The 22,287-nt window shown below is 43.8% G+C and overlaps 1 protein-coding gene and 1 pseudogene across 1 annotated transcript in view; one reads left to right on the forward strand and one right to left on the reverse strand.

The window, feature by feature from the left end:
• Nucleotides 1-22,287, forward strand: part of DMD (dystrophin) — a 4,652,165-nt gene that overhangs the window by 72,299 nt on the left and 4,557,579 nt on the right. The gene's annotated exons all lie outside the window — the stretch shown is intronic.
• Nucleotides 10,159-14,470, reverse strand: LOC147697859 (polyadenylate-binding protein-interacting protein 1-like; annotated as a pseudogene).

Below are 22,287 nucleotides of genomic sequence, written 5' to 3' on the forward strand. Positions count from 1 at the left end.
TTCCAGTCTGGAAAATTCAGTAAAAAGTTTTTGACAAAGACTTGTTTTGGCTTGGAGAATGAAGAGAGAGTACCCCTCGATCTGCCTATGAAGCACAAAGTTGGACGTAGAAAAAGATCCTAAGAAGAATACCACAACTCCTAAAAGTAATGGGCAATAGACTGAAGAACGGCATTATCCAAGAATAAGTGTAGTCCATAAAAAAGAAATGCTGAAGTAACTGTGAACAGCAGATAGATATTGCGTCTAGAGTCACTTAGATAGCATCAACTATGTTGGAGTAGAGGCACCACATCCACAAAGACCAATGCATTAAAATGGGAGTTGAATAAATGAAAATGGCCATTTGAGATTCCCCATTCCTCAGTAAAAGAGCACCAGAATAACATCATAAGAAAGAATGAGTAAAAATAGTTAAGAAGAAAGTCATAGTTGGAGGTCTGTGAGCAAATATAGTAGCCACTCAGGTGCCATACGAAATTCATGCAGACTATGAAGAGGCAGTCATAGGCTTACCAGACAGCAGTGAGAAGCTTTCCACCAAATGGCGGCTGCATCCAATTCACCTCAACTGCTGCAATATTGTGAGGAAAACTGGGATTTCGAGCCACCCTTAGGGACTGCTGAGAAGGAGTGGCACTGTCATGAGTATCCGGGAGGGCTCAGGCGTATGTATCTGTAGACCGTTGTTGCCTCAAGTGAAAGCTTTGCGGCTCGATCGGTACATCAAAATGGCGGCTGCGATATTGCGTCGCAGAGGACAGAAATTTACCATCAAGAAAACACCTCTCTGCTATTGTAAAAGGGGATGTGAGAGGTCACATCCTAGGCAGAAGACCTTCAAACACTCCTGTCGCTGAGTAGCTTCGCATTTATCAGCCAGATAGCTCATAACCGCCGGGCCCTTCCAGGGAAGCTTACCCAGATGCCGCCATGCTAAACGGGCATCAAGCCACGCCCCTATAAAAGAATGTTATAATTAAGTGAAAAAGAGAATTTAAACATTGTTCTTAATTATAAAACACTGAAATGAAGCAGTTGTTATTTCAAACAACTTTAACTTGTTCTCTCGCCATGCACTGCTTATGACTTCACGTAATACAACACTCATGAAATGTTTTGTGACATCATCGATAACATTAATTATGATAAGTGAACTGCCATCACTGATGACAACACTGTGCATGGCTTGGTGCGATTTATATTTACCAGGAACAACCTGCCAAGCCAATCTGATGAAGGTGCATTGGTGCTGATCAAAATATTCAGGTTGCTCCTGCTAAGTTCTCCTCCTCAGCACCAAATTCAATCCAGCAGGACTTTGCAGAGAAGGTACTCAGCCTCCTGGAACCCTCTTCATCTATAGCCTTCAGCCTTGCCCCATTGGAGGAATCTGAGCTCCAAAAAAGTGACTATGCCCAAAGGCAATAATTTTTACTGGGTGAAAGCACAAAAAGGGTCCGGCTAGCAAGGGACCTTCTCTGTGTGCAAAATTCACATTATTCCCACTCTGAGCTTTCCCACCAAAAGTAAATGGCTTCCCAGTACCTTGTCCAGTGGGTATTTGACAATGTATAGCCCTCTTCAGCCACAGTCTGCTTCCTTGCTGCTCCAAGTATTTTTAGCTTCTGTCCCAGGGACTAAGTTAGAAGGAAACATTTTTCACAGGGACGAGCCTTGTCCCTGTATCTAACCATGCTCTTTCACGGTGGGCCTAAGCTCTTGATTTTTTCTTGGTCAAATACAACTGCAGTTGTGACTTAATGCTTTTTGGCGCTGTTTTGAAACTTTAACTTTAAAATTCATAACCCTGATATCACTATTGGATTTTTGTTGTTGTGGTGTAATTCTATTTATAAAAAAATCTATTTTTCACAATTGGTTTGAGATTTTTATGTGTTGTGTTTTCTATTTATTACAGTTTGAGTAGTGCATAAATACTTTAAACACTGCCTCTAAGTTAAGCCTGACTGCCTTTGTGCCAAGCTCCCAGAAGGTTAAGCACAAGTTAATTTAGTGACTTTCGTGGATCACCCTGACAAGGATTGTCATTATTATTTTAGTTTGTTTTTCACTCCCTCAAATAATACTCCATTTCTTACAGTCCTCTTCTTCAGAAAATAGTCTGTTCTCAACCTCAACACACCAGCTTTGGTTGAAAGCTATGCTTCATGCAGACTAAGTCTTCATTTCTGTTTTTATAATTGAATATTTAGCTCTTTACCAGCACAAAAGATAAGGTTTTATTATTTATTTAAAGGCTATTTTCTCCACTTCTCCATTATATATTGTTTCTAAGTAGTTTTAAGTGTTTGGGGTGTAACTAATTAATTTTGTATTTCTTAACAATTTAGTTTGGGTTTTGCATTCCTTATTGTTTAGGTGTAACACTCTTTGGGGTGCTGTATCCTGCTACCTACCTCTCTAAACTTAGCCTGGAGTAACAGGTAGACACTTTCAGAGAGTTGTTGGTTTGTCTCTGCATGGGGACCAAGACCCATAGCTTTTGAAGATTTAACCTTAGCATATAAATGTCTCCGGACACTTTCCATCCTCTACTTTCCAGGTGCATTTCTTTCTTGTGTGACTCAGTTCTATGTCATAAGCATCAGTTGGCAACCTCAGTCTTAATTAAAGGCCCAGGATATATGGAAAACTGAAATGGGGAAGGTGGTCACTTCTAAAGTGGTGATTTAAACATATTCACCTGTGTGGTTTTCTCAAAACCGTAGGAACGGCTGTTAAATGATTACTGTAATTTTTCTATTTGGAGACCGTATGAACGAGCTGGCTTTCAGGTTTGAAACAGTTTTGGGCTGATCTTGCATTTATATTGCTTTATCTTGTTTTGGATTAACAGTAGATCATTATTTCAACTGATTTTACTTTTTTAAATGTGTAAGTATGAAATTCCTAGATACTGTGTGCGAACTAATGTCAGACAGAATGAGAACATATTTTCATGTCAGATTTCAGGATAATCAGTGGGTATGCATATCACAATTTTTAACACGAGTGTTTGTTGGGGAAGTACTGTTTGCAAGAATGTATCAATCTTCAGGTGCCAATTAACTTCAAGTATTCATATATTTGAAATCCTGATTACTTTGTCAAGTTTAAGATTTATTTATTGTTTTATGATTTCTAAAATGCGCAAATACCTTGAGGTGTCATGGCGCTGAACCTGACCGTAAACCCTGAGCGAAGTGGGGAGGAGGTGGATTAATTTAAAAATATCCACGTTTTCAATTCTTTTCTGAAAGAGATGAGGGAGTTTGCCTCTCTCATGTGTGCCGGGAGTGTATTCATAGCTTGGCTGGACAATAGCTAATACTTTGGCCTCCCCAACTTGAGGTTTGAATCCTTGCATTAATCTGGCATTGGTAGACCTTAACTGTCTGCCTGGGTGGTACCAGGAGAAGAGGTTTTTCAAAGGTACAGGTCCTATATTATTCAATGCTTTGTAAGCTAGGCAAAGTGCCTTTAAACTTGATACTCTGCACCACAGGCAACCAATAAAGTTTCTGGATCTCCTCTTCAATTGATTGATACTTAGGTATGTTCAGTAAAAGCCTGGCTGCAGCATTCTGCACCATCTGGAGTTTTATCAGATGTTGTTTCTGTAACGCAAGGTAGAGGCCAATGACTATAATCTAATTTTGATAGCACTAAAGTCGTTACAACTGTTATCCTGAGATCTGTGGGAATATAAGGCATTACCTTCTTAAGTTCTTTATCAAACAGAATGAGGTTGAGATTGTGGTGTTAGTTTGTTGGGAGTAGGTGAGTTTGCTGTCAGACAGCACCCCAAGGTTTGTAGCCTTCTCTACTGGGTTCGGAAGCTGTCCAATTTCAGCCGGCCGCCATAATCCATCCCATTTAGGTTGAAGGTTACCAAAAATCACCACTTTGGTTTTATCCAAGTTCAGCTTTAGACAATGTCTTCCCATCCAGTAACTAATTTCCCTCATGCATTTTTGAAACTGCATTGCAGGGGATATTGTGTTTTTGTATGCCGCAGCCACAATCTGAATGTTGTCGGCGTATGTCAGATTGAAAAGAAACTGTATTAACGGGGCTAGTTCTGATACGTAGACATTAAATAAGGATGTGCTTAGTGTAGAGCCCTGAGGAACCCCACATGGATGTACTTAAGGAGTTGCTTGAAACTGATCTAGGGTCGCTGTCTGTTTTCTATTCTTCAGGAACGATGATATTAAGGAAAGTGCTTGGTCCTTGACCCCTATGTGTTCCAGACACTGTAGCATTGAAACATGGTGCACTGTATCAAAGGCTGCTGACATATCATGGAGCATCAGCACAGCAGTACCTCCCTTATCCATCACTGCTCTGATCTCCTCGGTGGCCTTGATAAGTGCTGTCTCCGTGCTATGCCCTGGACAGAAGCCAAACTGAGAGGGATCGAGTAATCAATTTTCTTGAATGAATTGTGTAAGTTGGTGTTCATTATTTTCTCCACCATTTTTGCAGGGAAAGCCAGCTGAGCAATTGGGCGATAATTGCTTGTTATAGATGTGTCCAGATTTGCTTTTTTAATAAAGGGAGAATGGCTGCATCTTTCCAGACTGATGAGAAGGTGCCTGATGAAAACATACTATTAAATATGTTTGTAAATATAGGTCTTACCTCCCCTAATATATTTTTTAGAACTGCAGGGGCAAGGATCCAACGGGGACCCTGATTTGATTTCCTGGATGTCATCACATAGGGATTGACTGCTCCCTGGTGTTGATCTATTGGGTGTGGCCACCAGCTTCTTTACCACCCCAAATAGCTTTTTTGCTGAGTTTTTGGAATGTTCTATCTGTTAGGTGAAGAAGATCCTTTTCTCAGTAGCTAGTAGGGATTTGTAATTGGCTAGTGCATATTTGTAACAGTTTTTTTCTTCTGCCTCATAATTCATTTTCTAGTGCCTTTCCATTCTGCGACATTTTCGTTTCTCTTGTCACAGAGCTTCCATTAACCATGAGGCTGAGGTTTGAGTATGGTTCCCAGAGTTTTTACAGATCGGCACTGTAGCCCTAAAGTTGTCATTAAGCCAATCTGTATGTTCCTCAACAGCCTGATCTACATGCGTGCTCAAGGTCGGTCGTGTCTGTTCTAGTTGGAGTTCAAGCATGTTATATCTATCTTATTCCATGTTTTGTAGGTTTTTTCCTGTACTTTAGCAGCCCAGGCTTCGGGTGTAGTTTGCGATGAATAATCAAATATAATTATGGAATGATCCGACCAGAAAAGGGGATAAATCTCCTTCACTGTCATCCCTGGTACAGAGACGAATATACCATCAAGGGTGAGCCTTGCCTCGTGCGTGGGTTTGTGTACTGTGGTAATCCCAACTTGCCTAAAGTTTCCGTAAGCATGGCTGGGTCTTTATCTGACAACACCTCAAGGTGTATATTAAAGTCACCCAAAATCGTAGACCTCTTTATGGAGAGGTAAGCTTCTAGCAGTGAGTCTAAATTAGTAATGAAACTCGCTCTAGACCCAGGGGGGGGACGGTAAACTAGGGTGCCCTTAAATGTATTTTTTGGATTTAATTCTAACGAGAAGTTCAACCCTTCGTAATGAGGATCGGGCGCTGCGGAGAAGATAGCTCTGAGATGTTCATGGTAAATAACCGTAAGCCCGCCTCCTCTCTTAATGGGCCTGTCAAGTCTAGATGAAACAAAGCCCTGTGGAACTGCGATCACAGAATTGCATTCAATCCCACCAAGATCGCAATGTTCTAAATGAATGCTGCACGCCATTTTTATAAAAAGTTCATTGCTCCCAAAACAATGGTACTACTATTTATTCATTCACCAAACGTTAAATTAAAAACACATTTGTACTTTTGAAATTCATCTTGAGGTTCATAAATGTATGTACATAAGTGACATTTCTATAGCCCATACCTAGCCAAATGATATCGGAGTATTGTACATGATCAAACACAAGCATGAAGTCAATGAGTGATAAGAGCGGTAGCTGGTTAGCAGACTGATAATATTTTGTGATGTAGTGTTGTTTAAAGTTATGAATCTTGAACTCTTTTGTAAATCGTACCAACCTTGGGCAGTCCTGAGGCAAACGAGGATGTTGTTTTTAAACCTCTTAGTATGCATTCTGATGGTGTCATGGCTGTGGTGGTGTGTTGGGAACGATCAGATCTGTTGAGGTGAGCTTGTCTGCAAGTTAAGCAAAAGGGCTGGTTGTGACAGCTTTGGAACTTATGCAGCTGGTTTTGAAGATGATGCTGACTGGGATGAGCAGCCGCAGGATTTCCATCAGGATAAGGATGTTGTGATCATATTGTTTGAGACCCTGGATGAGATGTGTTGCAGTGCGCTCAAGAGATGCCAGTGTGGAATCTGGAAGGCCATGGAGCCATGTGTTACCAAAATTCAGATCAGAGAGTACTGGGGCGTGAACAGCACTTTTGGATTCACTTCCTGAAAGAAACAGTTTCACTTCCATTAAGAGAGATTGTACCAGGTTGTCTTTGTACTTTATGGCAAGGTGTCCCTTGAGTATGAGGTGGTGTCCAGGAAATATCTAAATGAATTGGTGGTCAGTGAAAGTTGGGATTCGAAGCTGTCAAGGTTCATGTCATTGAGTTCATGTTTCTACTGTTTCACATGTGTTGTTCTTTGCAAATAATTAGAACTCGCTAGTGTTTGCCTTGGACTTTAAGCAGGCATTGGACATCCAGGACTGGGTGATATGCAGGCACTGTTTAAAGCATTGAATATCTGAAGCAGTGGAGACTTTGAGGGCGAATTGTGTATAATCTAAATATTTGTTAATCTTAATGCTGTTTTCTGTGAGCAGAGCACCAAGCGACTCCATTTAGAGACTTAAATGAAAGGTGACACTTTGGAACTCTGGGGACTCCACAGTTGAAAGGGAGGGATCTTTTGGGACCTGGAGGTGCCAATGTACATAAACTAGTTTTGAAAGGAATGGTAGGAGGAGAACCAGTGAAGGTCGTGGTTAATGGATTCCATTTGAGACTACTGTGCATATGACGTCCTTTTACTGGCGATTGTGTACGTTTCAATTAGAAGCATCCACATGGTTAAAAGATGTACTACTTTGTTCTTTTAAGATCTGGCCTTCGAGGCAGCCATTAGTTGTCGCCTCAGACGATTAGTTTTCAAAAATGAATGCATACAAATACTTTATTATAATCATATATAAAGTTTTTTTTCGCTCAGCAGTCTTCTTTCATTGATCTGTTGAATTGTCATTCACATTTTCCTTCCCTCGTTCACAGAATAGGACATGGTCTAGTGGGTCAGCCCACATCAGCCGTTGGCTCTCTTCACTAAGAGAAATGGCATGTTGTGTGTGCACATGGTACACGTCCATCGAACAAATAGTTATGTTCTCTATTTTCTTTTTCCACGGGTACCCTTCACTTTTTTAGGGTTCCACTTTTTGTAAGTTTAGTTATGCACGTTTTTTTGCATCAGACTTATGTCCCGTCAAACTCTTTGTGGATCACATCAGTAAAATCAGTTTCTCTAAAGCTACCTTCTGCTCATCTTCATTTATTAGAAATATGTGATAGTATACTAAAGAACCAGGTGAATGTTCATTGTAAAAAAAAATCTGTTTCCCTCGGGCACTCAGACACACAGACAATAGCACAGTAAGTCATTGATTTTTCCATTAAATCATTGTGGTTTAAAATCAAATGGCTATAGATGTGTCCGATACAATGGAACAATGGTTCGAGCTATTGTCTACATTAGTAGCCTTATCAGAAATCTAAGTGATGTGCCGCAGCTGGGGAGCAAAACATTTCCTGCACTGAAAATAGCGTGCAAAGCTAATTCTTGAGTATATGTTTTTTTAATAATGCAAAACACATTTTCTGCCCCATCTGGCTAGTGCTTTATCAAACAGGTCACTGAAGCTGGATAAAGCAGATTGATTCTACAGTCATTAGTCTTCCGAGTCCATTATTCATTATAGTCCATTATCTACATCAGTAGGAGCAATCAGAAATATAGAAATTTTGCTGGATGGGAGCAAAACATTTGTTGCACTTACAGGAATATTTAAAGCTTTCATTCTGTGTTCTTTGTGGAAAAACCTGCATAGATAAGTAGTGCTTTTATCATTAGGCCATTGAAGCATCACAATACTGAATGATGTTACGGTCAATTGCATTCATTTATTGTCTGCATGGATTGACTCATTAGAAGTGTAGGTGTTTTGCTGAGATGGAGCCCTTGCATACCTTTGATTTCCTACCTATTTGTCCCTTATGTTAAAAAAAGGACTTTATTGTAAAAAAAACTTTAAAAGAAAAACTTTCCTGATTTTGTCCTTTGACGAAACAATTACTTAAGTTTCAAGATCTGCTTTTTCAAAGTGTATACAACTATGTAAACTGTAGCCTTAGGAGTTACAGTAAATTCAATAATTATGCTCAAATAATCTCCAGTTCTGCTTTTTTTTTAAAATAACAGAATGAATTTACTTTCTGCCCTATAGAACGTTTTCTCTTAAGAAATTCAAAGTGTATACTTTGTAAACATCAGTAATATTTACTGTAAACTGCACACTTCTTTCAAATCAAGTTTTATTGCCATGAAAACATCCTGTTCAGGTAACTGTACATAAAATAAACTATACTATACACATACTAATTTTAAACTTACAAGACCATAAGTATACATTTTTGGCGGTATTGCACCGTTACATCGCAACTTTTACAACGGACTTCTAATACAACGCAAGTTTTACAACGCTGGATCCATTACATCGCATGCCTTTACAACACATGTCATTACATAGCAGATGCTATTACAACGCATGCCATTACAACGTAAGTATAGGTAAGTATATAATTTTTTTTTAATTTTATTTAATATTATTTAATTAATTTAATTAATAGTAATTATAAATAAATATATTTATTTGTTTTTTTATATTATAAATTAAATATATTACTTTAAGTAATTTTAAAAATAAGTATGAGTATAGGAGTATATGTTTTGGGGTAATGAGGTATATGTTTTGGGTATTTTTAGGTTTCAGGTCTGGGTTTGGGTTTTGGGGTACAGGGGTATTTTTAGGTTTAGGGGCTGGGTTTGGGTTTTGGGGTGCAGGGGTATTTTTAGGTTTCAGGGTTGGGTTTGGGTTTTGGGGTACAGGGGTATTTTTAGGTTTTAGGGCTGGGTTTGGGTTTTGGGGTACAGGGGTATTTTTAGGTTTCAGGGTTGGGTTTGGGTTTTGGGATACAGGGGTATTTTTAAGTTTTAGGGCTGGGTTTGGGTTTTGGGGTACAGGGGTATTTTTAGGTTTTAGGGCTGGGTTTGGGTTTTGGGGTACAGGGGTATTTTTAGGTCTCAGGGCTGGGTTTGGGTTTTGTGGTACAGGGGTATTTTTTTAGGTTTCAGGGCTGGGTTTGGGTTTTGGGGTACAGGGGTATTTTTAGGTTTCAGGGCTGGTTTTGGGGTACAGGGGTATTTTTAGGTTTTGGGGCTGGGTTTGGGTTTTGGGGTACAGGGGTATTTTTAGGTTTCAGGTTTGGGTTTTGGGGTACAGGGGTATTTTAGGTTTCAGGGCTGGGTTTGGGTTTTAGGGTACAGGGGTATTTTAGGGTTCAGGGGTAGGTTTGGGTTTTGGGGTACAGGGGTATTTTTAGGGTTCAGTTTTTTTTTAAAAAACGACTTTAAATAAATTATATTAATTAAATTATTAAATTAAATTAAATTAATTATATTATATTATTTACAATTTATAAATTAATTAAATTACATTAATTAAATTAAATTAATTAAATTAAATTAATTAAATTATATTCCATTTTTATTTTAATTAAATTAAAATAATTAAATTAATTTAATTAATTTAATTACGATTTTAAGATTAATTAAATTAAATTAATTACAATTTTTAAATTAATTAAATTAAATTAATAGAATTAAATTTATTAAATCAAATTAATTACATTTTTAAAAAAAGATATACTTACTTATACTTACGTTGTAATGGCATGTGTTGTAATAGCATCTGCTATGTAATGACATGCGTTGTAAAGGCATGCATTGTAATGGATCCTGCGTTGTAAAAATTGCGATGTAACGGTCTGCGTTGTAAAATAACGCGTTGTAACGTCATACATCCATTTTTGGCAGGCTCGGCAAAGAGATATGCTATGTGTTGTACCTTCAGTATTGAATCAACTGAACATCACTCATTTTGTTAAACTGTGATAGGTGTCCTTGGGTTACATTCTGCTAAACACCAGGCTTACATTCTGTTTACAGCTTTTTAAGTGTTCACTGTTTCCTCTTCCACTCTGATTCCAAGCAGAATTTTTCAAATGCTTCTTCAATTTCTGGGTCCATCTCATCATCGTCAAAATAAAGATCTCCACCAGCTGATGAATCTGTTCCATATTCTTCAAATTCCGAAAATAAATCTTCTCTATCAAGCAGCTCCTGATACTTCTCTTGATAGTCTGGGTCTGCTGCAGTAAATGGGACTCCATCAGATGTATAAAACGTTGGTTCATTCGTAAAATAGTTGGGATCATTGTCTGGTGTTGCTTCGCTGTATGTGGAGGTTGCATGAACTCTTCCCCAATTGCTGGACCGCAGCTCCACTAACTTCAAAAGCATTTGTTTTACATTCTGCTACAGTTTGCATCTAACACAACATTTTCCATTCTTTGAATTATTTCGTCCATTTTAGTTTTCCCTTTTTCTTTCCAAGTGTCTTCCAAAACTGACCCAGTCAACTTTAGTAACTTTACTGCACAGATTAAATTACTATCCACTGGATTTGAAAAAAGGGCAGTCAGTAAATCCCACAAAGCACCCTGAAGGACTTCGGCTTGTGCAATCTCTGCCCTTTTGCTCCCTTAACCTCAAGGTTCAAAAAGAGCTCCCCCAAGAACAGAATGAATTCGTGAAATCTCTTTCGAGTTGCATCTTCTCCTTTTGCAGCCTCATCTCTTTTTTCCTATTCTGTTTGGCATCTCTTTAGCTATAACTGTCTGAAGTTTCCAGTGGATGGATTGGTGGTTAGATGATGAGACAAATAGTTGCACAAACGGGCTCCCATGTAGGAGAAATTTGGAAGAGCTGTTGCCTTCTGGTAGAGAAGTTCAACAAGTTCCTATAAAGTATCTTCTGTAATGACCCAGCTATTAAGGAGTTGAGTAAAATGAGTGATTTCCATTTAAAAAATGCCTGGTTGTTCACTTAGATGATTTAGAAAGTCTTGAACATATTCTTCAAGGTTAGAATAAGGGAGTGCTGGAACATTATCATATCCATCACCATAGTCCTGGCGCGCACTCTCCGCTACTGGCGGGGTAGTCTTTGGCGGCCGGAGGGGCTCCTGCTGCTGCTGCGGATGAGGGGTCCTGGCTTCTGGTCGCTGCTCGCGGGCCGACAACCCGGGCCCCTATCGCTCTTCAGCGGAGGTGCCGCCCGGCGGCGACCACCCTCTGACAAGGTTGCCCGGCCAGGGCCGGCTTTAGGCATGTGCAAGCTGTGCACCTGCACAGGGCCACCAAACCCCAGGGGCCACCACACCAATATATATCCTTAATATAATAATCCTCTGAGGATGGATACATATTTGCGTGGCGGCCCCTGGCAGGGATTTGGCGGCCTCCGGCTCTGTTCCACCTTCCTGAGCTCCGGGATGCTCAGCCCCGCCAGGAACCCCTCTTCTGGGGCCCCCTACCTACGCTCCCTGCCCAGGGCCGCCAGGAGCCTAGAGCCGCCCCTGGCCCGGCCCCGGCCGCTGCCCAGGGGCCCTGCCCGTTCTCCTGGCGAGAGCTGGGAGCGGCCCCGCCCCAGGCTACTGCCCGCCACCGAAGCCCGGTCAAAGAAGTCCGACATCCGTTCCTAGGGGCTCTGCCGCGATCTACGCCAGTCAGCCGGCAGGCCCCAGGGACAGCGGCACAGGGAGCAGGCAGACACGACACGCGCAGTGCCTCCGCAACACATCACCGAGCGAACCATCAACACAGGCTGCACCGCAGCCACAACGGTCTGTCTGCCTCAGCTTGTCACCGGCAGGGCAGCGCCAAACACTGGCCGAGCCGCAGCGCTGCGCCCCCTGCCGGCCGGAGGACCGGTGTCCCTAATGTATCTTTTGTGGTGTGTCATGATGCACGCATCCATGGTGAAGAAATTTATTTTTGCTATTCATATGCTGTAACCCTTGACATTGCGGCCTTTGGCCTCAGAGGTCAGGAAGGCGAAGACCCGAACATACATTTCGCACACCTCTTTACATTCATCAGTTTCCACACCATGGCCTTCCATCAACCCATCAAAATCAAATAGGTGGATATCGAGGCACGGAGAGGGACTAACTGTGGGGAGAGGGTCATCACTGAAATGTCATCCCAGATTAAGGGCCCGAGATGTCACGTCACCTGCCCATGACATCTGTTAGCATGATTTATAGTGTACACACACGTGTCCTCATAGTTTACCATAAAATAGTAACAGTGAAGGTGCCTATAACTCTACTAATAGAAAACTAAAACAAAATAGAAATGAAAAGACAGATGGAGTCCAATATTACCTGTGGGTATTTGCAATTTTTATTTTATTCATGAATAAATATCTGAATATACATTTATACTACAAGACCTATGCATGTCAACTCATGACCTCCCGTTAAGAAAAAAGGAAGAAGAGGTTATGCTTTCATGTGAGAGCGCTTTCGCTGCATTGTTGTGTCTTTTCCATGGAGGGCCTGCGTGGGATGAAAGGAGATTAAGCATCCCTGAAATTGATTTTGTATAGTTTATTGGTCATGCATGTCTTCAAGGTAAATTGTTTTTGTGTGGGGCTTTATGCAATTTCGGGATGCTTCCTGTTCCGTCCACCAGGTCAAAAATATTTTGAAGGCATGGGCAGTTGCCACGTTCCGCCAAGTAGCAACAGCAAGCACGCCACTTTGCTTTACCTAGGTTGTGATTCCCTGCATACTCTGCGAACGGGGTTGCAACTGACGAGCCTCCCAGCAAGTGCTCCATGAAGGTGCTCTTCCAGTGGTTGCCATTAAACTCCTTTAGCCAAGGGGCCTGCCAACAAGAAGATCTTGGGCCTCATTTATGATGCTGTGCGTCACTTTTACGCCGCCGGTGCGTCACTTTTTGTGACGCACCAGTGGCGTAAAAAATGCGCCTTGTTGCGCCATATTTACAAAGTGACGTATCTAGGTAGATGCGTCACTTTGTAAACCCCTGCCCCACATTATACCTGCGCCAGGTATAATGTATGCAGGGGGAGCGTATTGACGCAAGGAAGGGTCGTAGAAGTGACGCAGTGAAATCTATGAGATTTCACTGCGTCACTTTTAGGATGTGGTTGCGCCAAAATCGTGCGCCTGCCTTACAGCAGGCGTAAGACTGACGCAGGCCCTTTCACATGGGGCTTGCCCCATGTGAAAGGACGCATTGCTGGAGTTGCGTCACTTTTGTGACACACTCCAGCAATGCGTCACTTTTGCGCTTACAGATACGTCAGTAATACTGACGTATCTGTAACTCCTTGCGAAACGATACGTCATACATTAAATATGACGCATCAGGAATGTCGCAAGAAGTGCGCACTGAGAAGTGACGCATCGCTGATTTCACGCAGCGATGCGTCATTTCTCATAAATGAGCCCTGTACTTAGGCATTCACTAGTTTGTAAGCATATCAAAATTGTTCCTTGATTAGCAAGAACTACGTTAACTTGATTTTGCCTCACACAAGGAGAAAGAAAAGGTTTGATTTAGATTTTAGCCAAGGCCACAAAACATTTCAAACAAAAATGACCCTTTTACATGAGATTTCCTCACCTCCCTGAGATTTGTCACTGTAAGGCGATTCTGCATTTAAAAATCGGGTTGTACCTAAATGTGATTTTTGCTCCTACAAGTACTTTCACTCTCTCTTAGATGTGGCACCAAGAGTGACTGCTCCAAAGGTAAATTTGGGCCTTTATGATATTGCACCTCAATATGTTGTACTCTTCTCAAAGATTTTCCACACATCTTCATATTCTACACCAAGCATAACTTTAGGATTACATGCACTGTCATCTAAAAGTAATTTTGTTCCAAAGGGAAAAAATACCACAATACGCTTACTGTGCACACATTCTGATGTCTCACCTACAAGTGATTTTGCACATAAACTTGGTTTGTCTTCCGTCTGCCCTCTCTGATGTTGGATGACAGGTGAGTTTGTACCTTGATCCACCTCTCTACTCATATTTGCCCACATCTGTCCCCATACGCCCATCAATCAGCCTTCCTCAGCAAAGAACATGTCTATCCATCCACAACCATTCAGCCTCACTAACATCCACTATGCAATCAGACCTAGTCCTCTACACATCCCACTGAATGCTCCCGCAGGCAGCTATCTATTCATACTTGTATTCGTTCAAACATCCTTCAGCCCACCCATGCACATACGATCGACATCCTACTGCCATATATGTGATGTGTGTCTGAACGCGATGTTCTGTTTATATTTGCATCCGGTTGTGGTATGCGTGTGAATGGGCCACTACACGTCCTTCGTTGGTGCATCTTATTCAGCAAATACTCATTACACCAAAATCATTCAAAAAAAACTTTCGACTTTGCCAACACGTGTTAAATGAAGTTGGACGTGTGTATGAATATAAACTATGTCAGTCTGCACACAGACTAGGGTACCTTTATTTAATCCTGGAGAATACCTACAAGAAAGAATGTAATCGGCGGGGCGTGGCTTGGATGGCGAGGAGGCAGCAGACCAGAGTCCGGAGCTCCCGACCCCCCGAGATAAATAACGGCGAGCAAAAGGACAAAAACGCAAAAAGAAACTAAAAGAAACATATGCAGACGTGCATGAACTGAAGGGGCACCAGCGGCGACCCTTTTCGAACCTGCAAAACACGCTGGACGGATGCACGAAGCCGAACAAGCTGCCGAGGGGACCAGAACTTTTGAGCACAAGATGGCGGCAAGCTCCTAAGAGGAACCGTGCACCACCGCAAATCCCCAAGTAAGAGCGCCCGTGTAAACCGGCAAATAAACAACGCGCGACTCCCCACCCTCATGCGAACGGCCCCCCCCCTGACCCTAACTCCCAACTAACGAGGATTATCAACACAGTAGGAGGGGGGCGCCTGGACGGTGGCGCGGAGGGCGGCCATCTTGGTGTAGTAGGGGGAGACGATCAACAACAACAGCGTTGAGCAGCCAGACAGAGGGAGCGCGAGGAAAGATATCAACCCCCCGACACCAGACGCAGCGCCAAACCCGGCGAACCCGGCGAACCAGGATCATCAACACAGTAGGAGGGGGGCGCCTGGACGGTGGCGCGGAGGGCGGCCATCTTGGTGTAGGAGGGGGAGACGATCAACAACAACAGCGTTGAGTAGCCAAACAGAGGGAGCCCGAGGAAAGATATCGACCCCCCGACACCAGACGCAGCGCCAAACCCGGCGAACCCGGCGAGCGCTAAAGGCGACCGAGCGCAGAGAGGAAGGGGACCGCACAGAACGCGGAGGATAGGCGCCATATTGGTAAGGTCGGCGGAGCCGTACCTCTGAGCTGATCAACACCACAGCGCAGCGCGACTCTAAAACCACAAGTAGCGAACCCCCGAGGCGCCGACTAACGCCAACGCCAACCGCCGATCCCAGCCCAGGTGCAAGAAGCGACTCAACACCAGCAACGAGCGCACCCGGCCGCTCGGGCGGCGGCCATCTTAGTGGAGGCTGCAAAGCGAAACGTTAATCACGCAAGACAGTCTATATCCAACATAGACGAAGGCGCACAGAAGCTAACACCCAATCCGTCAACCGAGCCTACCCCTAAGGCGATATCAGCACCGGAGCTGCAAGTCAGGGGGGAAGGCGCGGCCAACAACCTGAGGCGGACATATTGGAGGTCCAGACAAGGAGTGGCCACACACCGAGCGACGCCGAGCGACCAGGGGAGCTAGCGCAACACAATTGCGAGGCATCACGAGGCATCAGGAGACACAGAGCGGAAGGTGCAACAGGAACAGCCACTCGCTAATGGCTAAGGGTGAGAGGAAGTGAAGCCAAGCCAAGTGCCAGTGTTAAAACCAAGGAGACCAGCGGTCAGTGGGTCTAAGGAGGTGCAGCCGTATGCGGAAGATCGAGGCGCTAAGCAGCACTAACGGACCACGAGACAGCACCACCACCGCCAGAAGGTGACACACACGTTGTAACGCAGAGCAACCCTAGGAGGCCGATACAACAAGGAATAAATAGGGCAAACCCCCAGGAGGCTGGCGGAGGCCAGGACAAAGACTAGAGTGGTCAAGTGGCCACCCCGCTTCAGAGACTGCAATTTATCAACTGGGCCGATCCAAAGAAAGAAAGAGGACGAAAGACAAAAAAAGACACCTACAAAGCGACAGCCAACGGAAGTAAGACCTCAAACACACCAGGTCAGGAGAGGCTTTGACGTAATGGCAGGGAAGGAAGGCAACCTGGTCACAAATGCCCAAAAGAAGAACAAAAACGATCTGACAGCATCACCCGCGAAAGAGCGCATAGACCTGGGCAGCGAAACGACGACTCTGGACACACTACTAAGGAAAATAACAGAAGGCAACGACCTAGCGAAGGCAACAAAAAAAATAGTGGACAGTATACAAATGGAACTAATCGCAATAAGAGCTGAGCAGAGTAAAGCCAATGGCAGAATAGACGAAGCGGAAAAAAGAATTGGCAACCTAGAAGACCGCGCAAATATAACACACAAGGACCTAGGTCTGGTCATAAAAAGAACAACAGCCCTACAGAGATCGATGGCCGAGCAGGATGACAGGAGCCGCAAGGGGAACATAAGACTGCTGGGCATACCGGAGGAGGAAAATGACGCCCCGGGGGCTTGTGCCAGGCTGCTGGAGGACATGATCCCACAACTAACAGGCCTCGCTTTCGAAAGACCGCTCGAGCTCGTCAAAGCGTACCGCATCCCAGCAAAGAAACAATCGAACAGCAACACCCCAAGACCAATCATATGTAAACCACTACGTGAGAACCACACAGAGGCAATATTCGCAGTAGCCAGGAAAGGCAAACCAATGGCAATCAACGGGAAGAAAGTAACAATCACGCAGGACCTATCTAAGCTAACGGTGGAAGTGAGGAAGGGTTTCTTAGCCCAGCGGGAAGCCCTGCGGAAAAAAAATATCACCTTCTCCTTCGCAGGCCCGTCAAGACTGAGAATCACAGACAGACTCGGGAGCAGAACTTTCGACGACCCCAACGACCTACACAGGTACCTTCAAGGACCAGCCCCAGAAGAGATGGAACACCAAAGCCCAGGAGCGAAGAGGAGAGCCTCGACAGACGAGGCCGAAGAAGAGGTCATATGACAAGGGCGAAGTGCGTGATTAAACGCAAACCAACGCCAAGGGCACGCTCATAGGAAGAGACAAGGTCCGAAACCAGCTTAGCAGCTCTAAACGCACAAGACAAGAGCTCAAGCACACCCCCAACAACCATTGACCTCGAACTTTAATCAACAATCTACCTCGATAACGCACACTCCAACCAACGTTTCTACCTCATCGTTGTTAATGATAAGAGAGACAATGAAGACCAACAGCGACCATATCCTTTGCCATATCCTGCAAAGACACTGACTTACTTGGGGGGGAGGGAAGTGTGAGGAACCTTGCTGTCACACACCCTATTTTCTACAGGCGGAGGGAGGGGGGATGGAGGGGGGGGGGAGCCAGATGGGGAGGGGGGGACAGGCGGGCATGAAGGCGAGCGAGATAACGGACATTTGCGCAATGCATAACTACTTTTTGTTTCTTTTCCATACCTTTTTCTACACCCATTCCTACACTCCTTTCCTACCCATACCCCAACCCAGCTCACTCTTCCCCCAGGGGGGGGACCCAGATACCTGGTGAGAACAAAGGCAGGCTTCTCTAAATCCAGAAGAGAAGACGACAGAACGACCAGCGGCAACAACAAACCCCCATGACAGACCAAACACCGGTGAACCTATCCACGAACCTGAAGGTCATCTCCATGAACGTCAAGGGCCTAAACCATCCAATCAAACGCAGGAAAATACTAGAACACCTGGCAAAGCTCAAAGGGGACATCTACACGCTACAGGAGACCAAACTCTCAGAGGAGGAGGCTAAACTACTTAAGGCTAGATGGATAGGCGACATCCTATGCTCACCTGCCAAGGGAAAGAAGAGAGGTGTGATAACTATCCTAAGCAAGAGAGCCAACCTCACCATCCAAAAGACAAAAACAGACGAGGACGGTCGCCTGCTGATAGCAAGTGTCCAAAGAGGAACTGACCGAATACACGTGGCGAACATCTATGGACCAAACTCTGAAGACAAAGACTTCTGGCAAATGGTAGACGGCGAACTCTGCGATTTACCACAGGATGACCTGCTGATTGTAGCTGGTGACCTGAACAAGACAATGGACCAAGCAACGGACAGACACCCAAGCAGGCCAAGCCACAACTCTCCAGGCAGCAACACCCTTAAAGAACTATGCGTCAAACATCATCTAGCAGACCCGTGGAGGCTACAACACCCCACAGCGCGTGAATACACCTTTTATTCACACCCGCACAACTCCTACAGCAGGATCGACTATATATTGATGTCCAACAACCACACGCACCTAATTGAGAACACGGAGATTGCCCCAATAACCGTCTCCGATCATGCGCACATATCCCTCACCCTGAACGGCAAACACAATGAGAGCGTGACGAGAAGGTGGAGACTAAATGACGACATCCTACAGAACAAAGACAATGTTAAAGAAATAGAGGAGGCACTAAAGAACTACCTGGAAGACAATGACAACGGCGAAGTGGGGAAAGACACCATCTGGGAGGCACTCAAAGCAACACTAAGAGGCAAGCTGATAAACATCAAATCAAGGATGAACAGAAGCAGGAAGAAAAAGATCTCAGAGATAGAAGAGGAAATAGCAGCACTGGAGAGAGGCCACCGCGCAAACATAACAGACAAGAACACACTCACCACGCTCACAAAAAAAAAGTACGAACTAAACAAAATCCTAAGCGAACGAGCAGGTTCGTGGCTAACAAAATTCAAGTCGGTGAATCTATGCAGGGCAAACAAAGCAGGGAAACAGCTAGCGTCCTACCTCAAAGGGAAGCAAAGACAACACACGATAGCAGCAATAACAGACAAAAACAACAAATCGCAAACAACAAACAAAGGCATACTGGAGGTCTTCAGAGAGTTCTATCAAGATCTGTACTCTGAGGATAAAAACCCGAGCAAAGACGGAGGCCGCTCATTCCTCAAAGAAGTCAACCTACCGAAACTCAAGGAGGAAGAGAAAGCACCCTTAGAGGCGGACATAACGGAAGAAGAAATTGAAATTGCAATCAACCAGCTAAAAAGGAACAAAGCACCAGGACCAGACGGATACTCCACCGGGTTCTACAAGACCTTTGCCCCCCAAATCAAGAAAATACTATCGGAAACCTATACCGCCTGCACACAGAAAGGTGAGATGACAAACACCATGCGGGAAGCCAACATCACAATAATACCCAAGGAAGGTAGAGACCCCCAATTCCCGAAAAACTACAGACCCATATCGCTCATAAACGTGGGCTGCAAAATCTATGCAAAAGTGCTTGCGAACAGACTGAATACAATCCTACCGAACATCATACACAACTCACAAGTGGGATACATCAGACACAGGCTGTCACAAGACAACACAAGGCTGCTATGTCACCTGATCAACCACACAACACAGAGCAATGAACAGGCGGTCATGATAGCACTGGATGCGGAGAAGGCCTTTGACAGAGTCTCGTGGCCCTTCCTAAGGAACTATAACACAATAAAGGGGGCAAGGGTGGGAAAATATTTAATGACCTTGCATTGTCGCAGTCCCTATGACTATATAACAAACAATGTGCAACAATGGGTCAACGTAAAAGTGCAGCAAACTATGTGACTATGCGTGAAAGGGGGGCACTATTCCTGAATCCCAAGTATCCTTGGTGGAAAAAGTGTTCCCATCAGATACCCGTCCTGTACCGCCCTACATCACTTGGGATCCTTCACCCGAAGGAAGTGGAAAAAACCACTTGGGATTAGGTAAAGTGTGACCTAATCAGGGTTGTAAAGTGTGTGGGTTTGAACTTAGTGTGGGTATCAGGGGGTACAAAGAATTAATTAACATAAAGCAGTGCATGAAGTGCTCAATGTGGCAACTAAGAGTGAAAAAATTAATATTGGGTTGTGGGAGTGGAAAATAGAGTTTAATAGAGTCCTACTCACACCCAAGGTTAAAAAACAGTGCAAGTAGTGGTAACAAATAACTACTCAGATGGTAACTAGGTCGACATGTTTCTGCAGTAAATTGGTTCAAGGGATACCAGTCTGCTTCCTCAGGACCTTCTTATTGTTTAAGTGCAACTGCTGTTTTCAGGGGCAGACAAAAAAAAAACCCCACATAGAGTAAACCGGCTTTTGTAGTGATGGCAATAGAGACAAAGAATCCGTAAGAGTGGGGAAATAGAATTCATTTGCTCTGAATACAACATACTTAGTTCAATACAGAACTTTGGCGATAACATGGCATTCCTGGCAACACGTGATTTGCCACGTCAGGGCTCGTTGCATATATATAGAGCTAGATGTCGGTCTGAGTGATGCCTTCACAGTAGCACCACATGGGCAGTTCTAGACTTAGACTACAGTGTAAAACCGAAATGTGACCTTGTTTCTGCCTAACCTATCAAGTAGAAACTTTTGGGGAGGTGTCAATACCAACAATATCACGTCTACTTTTGTAAAGAAATACCCAATGATGAGGTGTCGGATGGAGTTCTGGTGATCTCTTCCTCCTTCATGTGTTCCTTTTCTGTTTCACATCCATTAGAGCGGTGCTCCATTTGTACCTGAGCTGTTGCCGGGTGAGGTGGAGAATGCATTCCCCAAAATTTGGGTGAGTGAAATAATTAGATTCAAGTCCAGGATGTAGGCACCTGGCTTACATATTTGATTGAAATTACAAACACTGACCATGAATTGCTTGGCATATTAATACTTTACGAGCATTTCTTGTATTTTGCAGCAATCTTTAATAACTGTGTGTGTTTTTCTCTATGTGTGTTTGTCTATTTCCTAATTGTTTGGACCATATCCACTGGCGCTTGCAGGTGATATGATTCTTTTTACACACTTATAATTTTGAAAACAGCAGTTGCACTTAAACAATAAGAAGGTCCTGAGGAAGCAGACTGGTATCCCTTGAACCAATTTACTGCAGAAACATGTCGACCTAGTTACCATCTGAGTAGTTATTTGTTACCACTACTTGCACTGTTTTTTAACCTTGGGTGTGGGTAGGACTCTATTAAACTCTATTTTCCACTCCCACAACCCAATATTAATTTTTTCACTCTTAGTTGCCACATTGAGCACTTCATGCACTGCTTTATGTTAATTAATTCTTTGTACCCCCTGATACCCACACTAAGTTCAAACCCACACACTTTACAACCCTGATTAGGTCACACTTTACCTAATCCCAAGTGGTTTTTTCCACTTCCTTCGCGTGAAGGATCCCAAGTGATGTAGGGCGGTACAGGACGGGTATCTGATGGGAACACTTTTTCCACCAAGGATACTTGGGATTCAGGAATAGTGCCCCCCTTTCACGCATAGTCACATAGTTTGCTGCACTTTTACGTTGACCCATTGTTGCACATTGTTTGTTATACCTTCCTAAGGAACTGCATGACAAAGTTCGGATTAGGAGAAAAATACATAGCAATGACAATGGCCCTATACAACAAACCAAGAGCTAAAATAGTGGTGAACAGAAGCACATCTGAATCACTCCTACTAGGGAGAGGAACTAGGCAAGGTTGCCCACTGTCACCAGGCCTCTTCCTACTGGCACTAGAACCACTACTTGCAAAAATAAGAGACAATGAGGGGATAACGGGTGTTAAGATCGGAGGTAAAACAGTGAAACTCGCAGCATACGCAGACGACATCCTCATTACTACCACCAACCCATCAACGTCAATCACAGCGCTAATGGAGACAATAGGAGAATACGCAGAGGCATCCGGATACAAACTCAACAAGGACAAATCCGAATGCAAACCAATGAATGTCCACACCACAAAATCGGTACTAGGAGACTCCGGCCTAGCCTGGCAAACAAACCCACTCAAGTACCTAGGCCTGCAGTTTGGGAGAGACCTAACGGCCACAATAC

Source organism: Lissotriton vulgaris, chromosome 8 (genome assembly GCF_964263255.1).
Source record: "Lissotriton vulgaris chromosome 8, aLisVul1.2, whole genome shotgun sequence".
Taxonomy (NCBI): Eukaryota; Metazoa; Chordata; class Amphibia; order Caudata; family Salamandridae; genus Lissotriton; species Lissotriton vulgaris.